At 44.9% G+C, this 7413-nt stretch overlaps 1 pseudogene; it reads right to left on the bottom strand.

The window, feature by feature from the left end:
- The window catches only part of LOC102493350 (intelectin-1-like), an 8736-nt pseudogene extending 7368 nt beyond the window's left edge, over positions 1-1368 (bottom strand).
- Positions 1369-7413: the final 6045 nt, after the last annotated feature.

Here is a 7413-nt window from a genome sequence, read left to right as displayed (position 1 = left end):
GGGCACTGCGTCACCTGTCTTGGATTTCCTTGCAGCTTCTGGGCTTAGATGAGGACAAGGATGAGCAGGTCCATTTCTTGGGAGCAGAACTGGCCGCAGCTGGAGAAGATGCAATGTTTTATTCTCAACACAGGTGTGACACAAAACCCAGCCTGTTCTTCTTCTTTTTTTTTTTTTTTTTTTGGAGAGGTTTTCGCTATAGGGCGCATGTGCTCGCCAGCCAGCCAGAGACATAGAGACAGAAAGCGAGAAATCACCCCCCAGGGGGGATGGTCACACCGCAATCCCTTCTCCTCCATTCTCCTCTCAGGATCTTGGGCACGCACGCACACGCGCCCGGCGTGAGTTTTAAGCCACCAGGTTCGGGACGTGAACCGTGGCCGACTACGTGGGAGTCCAGCGACATAGCCATTACGCTAACTGCTGGTTCCCAGCCCAGTTTCTTCTTATCACTTGTCTCAAACTCTTATCACCTATGCCACTACCACAGCAGAGCCTCACTTCCTGGGTTGTACAGCCTTGAGATAATTTATATATATGAGTTTAAAGCCCCTCCAGCCTAGCCTTCAACACCAGCATAATGCATGAGAGTTCGCCTCCGTGTGAAACTACTGGGTGTGATAGGCCCTCCCCCAAGCACTCGGGATTCAAAGGAATTAAAATCTCCCCAAGAGTTTACCTTGAGACGGAGTTCGTGACAAGTAAACAGAAAATTATACTGAGAAGAAAAAAACAATAAAAAAGAGGTAAACTCAGAGGACGAAAGAAAGTTTCTGAACACAAAACAGACTAGGCTACTCTGTGGCAATCCCGAGGCCAAGACCACAGGAGCAGGGAGTGACTGGGGGAGGGTACAGTATTACTGGAACCCCTGAGGACCACATGGACACAGAGCCAGTCCTTGGATGTGCCTCAACTAACACACACCCCCCCCCGCTGCTGGCTGGACTCCACAGGAGGCCAGAGCTCAGCACTCAGCTTACACCCAGTGACCTCAGTTCCTCGCAAAGACATCCCCTTTAGCTCAGGAGAGACCATGATTCCAGGAGCAACCCAGCCTAGTCCTGTTCTGGAGCAACCCTAGGTGGGCTGTGGGCACTGCTGCTCCTAAGGGCATGACTCACCTGCACTGCACCCTTTGGTGGCCACAATGAGAAACAGCAGAAAGTTGAGACGGGTCATTGAAATCTAAAGAAAATAAGAAGGTTGCTGTCTCCACCAACTGTTTCCTCCACATCCCCGCCCTACCCTTGCTCAGTCCTATCAAGACTGAAAGATTCCCTTGCCTCATTTTTTAATAGTCAAAGGTCACAAGCACTTAGAGAGAAAGAGAGAGAGAGTAAGGGAGGTAGAGAAATATAGAGAGAGCACCACCAATGGGACATGGTCATACTGCAATCCTTTTCCTCCATTTCTCCATCCTCTCTGGATTTGAGGCACACATGCATACACACACAGCAAGTTTTTCAAGCCACGGTGTCTGGGATTCAAACCACAGTAAGCCATGTGGTATCGGGCTCCCAATGGACAAGGCTTCAGCACTTCATTATGAGGTCACTCCTCTTGGATATATATTTTTTCTTATTTTTCTCTTTATCTCATACATCTCTGGAACAAAAAATGGACCTAAGCTGAAATTGGGCCTCTCCATTTACAGATCTGCAGCACTTCTTTCCAGCACGGGTTCTCTCTCCACCCAGGCTTGGTGCTGAAAGACCAAAGGGGTGCAGACTGGAGGCCTTCTCTGCAAAGGCTCCTGACTTGGGGTGACCCACTGCACCTTTTATGGAGATAGCCTAGAGGGATCCTGCCCAGCTTCCAACCACACCCCTTCGGGCACAATGCCCAGTGGAGGTGAGGCTTCTCCGTTACTCAAGGCAGGTTCTTTGCACAGTGATAACCCATGGAATTAACAGGCTATAAAGGCAAAGTTGTAAAGGTCATCTCCTAGCATGCTTCCCAGATTTGGAACTCTTTTTCTTATGTCATATTTGTTTTTATTATTACCTATTCCACATATGTTTTGTGATTAAATCATTTATTGTAACTTAATGATCATTTTCTACCATCTTATAAACATGTTGTTTTGTGTTCATCTAAAATCGTGTCTATCTTTTTAAAATGTATTATTATTATTATCATAATCTTGTTTAAATTACATTGAATCACATATTACTTTACAGTCCAGATTTGGAATTTTCATGGACCTGTGTATTTTCCAGAAAGAAAACAGATGAGGAAAATAACAAGAGGTGGTGTTGGCTTTTTTTTGTTTGTTTATGCCTTTCTTTCTGGCAAAGTAAAAGCTATTTTAAAAATTGAAAACTTGGGACCAGCAGTTGGTGTAATGGCTATGTTGCTGGACTCCCACGTAGTTGACTGCAGTTCGAGTCCCGGACCCGGTGGCTTAAACTCATGCCGGGTGTGTGTGTGTGCGTGCCCAAGATCCCGAGAGGAGAATGGAGGAGAAGGGATTGCGGCGTGGCCATCCCCTCTTGGGGGTGATTTCTTGCTTTCTCTCTCTCTGTCTCTCTCTGTCTGTCTGGTGAGCACACGCGCCCTATAGCGAAAACCTCTCCAAAAAAAGAAAAAAGAAAAAAAGAAAAAAAAAGTTGAAAACTTACTATCATCACCATTTTATAAAGAAAAGTGAATTTTAACAAACAAGATAAGAAAGATATTATTTCAGAATAAAGGTAAATCTTTAGGATAAATTTAGTTTTATACAAAGACTCATACATTGTCCTTATTTTTTCATGTTGCCACAGACTATCAAGATATTATTATAGACTGCATTTAGGGGACTATATCAGTATAATCCTCCCCCCTTTATGCTTCAGCTGTCTTTCATCAGTCCTCTCCCAGTGTTGTTCATTGGTGCTCCAATCCTCCCGTGTGTGCGTGCCCAAGATCCCGAGAGGAGAATGGAGGAGAAGGGATTGCGGCGTGGCCATCCCCTCTTGGGGGTGATTTCTTGCTTTCTCTCTCTCTGTCTCTCTCTGTCTGTCTGGTGAGCACACGCGCCCTATAGCGAAAACCTCTCCAAAAAAAGAAAAAAGAAAAAAAGAAAAAAAAAGTTGAAAACTTACTATCATCACCATTTTATAAAGAAAAGTGAATTTTAACAAACAAGATAAGAAAGATATTATTTCAGAATAAAGGTAAATCTTTAGGATAAATTTAGTTTTATACAAAGACTCATACATTGTCCTTATTTTTTCATGTTGCCACAGACTATCAAGATATTATTATAGACTGCATTTAGGGGACTATATCAGTATAATCCTCCCCCCTTTATGCTTCAGCTGTCTTTCATCAGTCCTCTCCCAGTGTTGTTCATTGGTGCTCCAATCCTCCCCTTTCGTTTTAACAGAATTGGTCAGTTCCTCCTCAGTAACATCATGTACCTAATACAGAACTTCATTAAGATAGCACTGATAATATTATAACTCTTTTTAAAATCTCTTCAATGAGAGAGAAAGAGACAGAAAAAGAGAGAAGCATCCCCAACAGGGTCATTACACTGCAATCAACCTCCTGTCTCAGCCAGTTGGGATTACCAGCACAAAACATGTCCAGTGTGTACAGGAAGCCTCAGGACACCAACCCAGGACTTTCCCTATGGGTACAGTTGTGTTACCACAGCACCACTTCCTGGTCCCTCATAGCATGCATTTCAAGAAAACAACGCAAATTTCCTTTTTACTGAGTTAATATTCCTTACCTTTGCAGGTTCAAAGTATTGATTTCTCCACCTAGAACCTGAGCCCTTCCTGACCCAAATAAAAACCCCTTCTTCCTTGGCAACCCATTTTCTGGGACCCCTCCTTTCTTGGGAACTCTGTTCTTCCTTCCCTCTCCTTCAATAAACTCCCCACTTTGCAATACCTACAAAAACAAAAGTGTCGATTTACACAAAATACTCACATATTGACAAAAGAAAATAAAACAAGACCTGGGAGAAAAGGTCCAAAATACAGGGAGGCCTCAGGACTCAAATCTAGGGCATTTACAATGTGGCTCCAGTTGTATTTCCACTGTGCCCCTTCCTGGCCCCAGTATGCAACTTTAGATAGATCACTGTGTGGGACTGAGTTAGGGTGGAGAAGATAGAAAGCTCAAAGTCCTCAAATGAAAGTGCATTTGCTACGTTTAGAGAGTATCAAAGGGGGTCCTCCCAGTAGCACAACGGGTAGTCATTATGCATATAGAGTAGGGTTCCATGTGGACAGCAGTTCAAATCCTGGCCCTAGAAACTTGAAAACACACTGGATATGTGTGTGTGCATGCCCCTAATTCTGACAGGACAGAGAAATGGAAGAAAAAGGACTGTGAAGTGACCATGCCACACTGAGGGGTACTTCTCTGTTTCTATCTCTGATGAGGACACCTGCCCTAAGAGAGAGAAAGAGAGCGAGAACAAGATTGAGAGATCAGGGTCCTCATGCAGCAGAAGCAGAATGAGATGAGAGTCAAGGAGCACATTAGATGATAGAAAAATAGCATGAGGTCAGATTGAGTAGGGTCTGGTGGGGCTTTGGGGTGAGATTGGAAGTGTTTGTGGGAGGTCTGAAGAGGGGATGAGATAATTTAACAAGCTCACATTGGCTACTGAGTTAAGAATGTTAAAAGAGCCAGGGGCTGACACAGAGACCAGTGAGGAGACCATTAATATAAGCCAGGTGCCACCAAGGGGGCAGACTCAGGAGATGGCAGCAAAGGTGCAAGGAGGAGTGGCTGAGTTAGGATTGTTCTGAGGTAGGGCTGACAGACTGGATGTGGGTGCAGACAAAAGGGCATCGAGGGGATGTTCTTGTGCACTCATTCATTTCTTTTATCAAGTGATGTCTTACCACATATACCTCCTTCTCTAAATGTGACATCATCTTACCTTTCCTTTTATCTGCCCATATTTTTTTTTGAAGTTTATTTCATTAGGGGGAGAGACAGAGAGACAGAGAAAAAGGAGACACAAAGAGGGAGAGAAAAAGGGGGAGGGACACAGCTCCCCAACAAAGTCGTTTTTTGTTTTTTTTGTTTTTTTTTTTTTTGGGAGAGGTTTTTGCTATAGGGCACTTGTGCTTGCCAAAAAGACAGAAAGAGAGACAGAAAGCGAGAAATCACCCCCCAGGGGTATGGCCATGCCACAGTCCCTTCTTCTTCGTTCTCTCGGGATCTTGGGCACACATGCACACGTGCCTGGCGTGAGTTTAAGCCACCGAGTCCAGGACTCGAACCGCAGTCAACTGCATGGGAGTTCAGAGACATAGCCATTACATTAACTGCTGGTTCCCCCAACAAAGTCTTGATGCCATGATCACCCCCAGCCTTAGCCAGCTGAGACAATAGGCACACATATGCTTGGCACTCTCAGAGAGGTCTCTGGAAGGAACCAGCAGACTCCCCATGTGGTTCTGTCCCATATAGTGTTGCATTTTAAAGCTCTCTACTGTCAGGACTCTGCTCTTGTTTCTTGATTTTTTTTTTTTTTTTTTTTTTCCATTGTTTAGAGAGAGAGAGAGAGAGAGAGAGAGAGAGAGAACAAGAGAGAGAGAAGGGGAGGGGAGTGTGGAGGGCACTGCATACGGAAGCCATCTTGAGCTATCCACCATCTTGGAAACCATAAGGCTTCACTTCCTCACTGAGCAAACCGTTTCTCAGAAATCATGTGACCAACCGTTCTCTCCAGAAGTGGTTGGATTTCTAGGCAATGGGAGAGATCCACCCACACCAATGATTGGTTCATGCTGTTCTATCTCATTTGCATTTCGGGCAACCAATTGGTGCCCACCAGCTGTATATAACTCGCCATTTTTCCTCAATAAATGGAAGACAGAGGAAGAAGAAGACTTGATTGGCACCTCGTATTGTGTGTGCATGTGTTTGTCCCATCTCTCCCTCCATCCCCCAGGGAACCTGTTCGACTGTCCAAGGGTCGGGACAGGGGAGGGGAGGAGAGGAGAGGAGAGAAGGAAAGTGAGAAATTTCTCCCCATTAGGGATGGACACATTGCAATCCTTTGTTCCCCATTTTCCTCTCAGGATTTTTTTTAGGCGCACACACACACACACAAACACACACACACACACACACATGCTAAGCATCATTTTCCAGCTGCTAGGTCCAAGACTTGAACTGTGATTGGTTATGTGGGAGTCCAGCACTTTAACCACTGTGCCACTTGCTGGCCCCCATTTTTCTTGATTTTTTAAAAAATAAATTACCTGCCCAGCCAGGGACCAGAGTCAGAGTTGAACTAGCCCCAGCCTCAGCCCCAGACCTCTAACTTTACATTGCAGTTTCAGAGCTATAAGGTAGGCAGAGTTTTTCTTTATTTTGCTAACTCTTTGCTATACTCCTCTCCACATAGGAAAGGGAAATTACAGACTTCTTAAGCAGACATCTCCCTCTGAAGCCCCTTGTCCAGTTTGCACATTATGCTTGTGCAGCATGATTTTTATTTTTTTTGGAGAGGTTTTTGCTATAGGGTGCGTGCGCTCGCCAGACAGACAGAGAGAGACAGAGAGATAGAAAGCGAGAAATCACCCCCCAGGGGGGATGGCCACGCCGCAATCCCTTCTCCTCCATTCTCCTCTCGGGATCTTGGGCACGCACACACACGCGCCCGGCGTGAGTTTTAAGCCATCAGGTCCGGGACGCGAACCGCGGTCGACTACGTGGGAGTCCAGTGACATAGCCATTACGCTAACTGCTGGTTCCCGTGTAGCGTGATTTAAAAAAATTTTTTTTTCTTTCTCCTTACATTTTCACTTTACTGCTCAGCCTTCACTCCCACAGGGACTATACAGGTCTATGTTTATAGTAGCCAAATATCTGAGCACTGTGAGACTTGGAGGAATCCTCTCTCCTCTCTGAACCACCAGCAAAAAGGGAGAAATTCTTCATAAATTTGAAATAAAAACTCCTCCTGTGGATACTACATTGAAAACCACAATATAAGAGAGAAATTGGCACAAAAGTAATTCACAACTAAGAGAAGCACATGAGCTCGCAGCTACAGAAATCTACTCAAAGTAATTAGCAAAAAGTGGGACCAGCAGATGGCATGATGGTTATGTCACTGGACTCCCACATAGTCAACTGTGGTTGAGTCCTAGGCCTAGAAGCTTAAACTCATGCTGGCTGTGTGTGCATGCATAACCAAGATCCTGAGAGGAGAATGGAGGAGAAGTGATTGCAGTGTGATCATCTCCCTGGTGGTAATTTCTTGCTTTCTGTCTCTCTGTCACTCTCTGTCTTTGCAGCAAGTGCATGTGCCTTGTAGCAAAGGTCTCTATTAAAAATTAATAAAAAAAGAGCCTAGAAGCTTAAACTCATGCTGGCTGTGTGTGCATGCATAACCAAGATCCTGAGAGGAGAATGGAGGAGAAGTGATTGCAGTGTGATCATCTC

This window comes from Tupaia chinensis, unplaced genomic scaffold (assembly GCF_000334495.1).
Source record: "Tupaia chinensis unplaced genomic scaffold, TupChi_1.0 Scaffold141389_1, whole genome shotgun sequence".
In the NCBI taxonomy this organism is placed as follows: Eukaryota; Metazoa; Chordata; class Mammalia; order Scandentia; family Tupaiidae; genus Tupaia; species Tupaia belangeri.
This window is presented reverse-complemented; position numbering and strand designations above follow the sequence as displayed.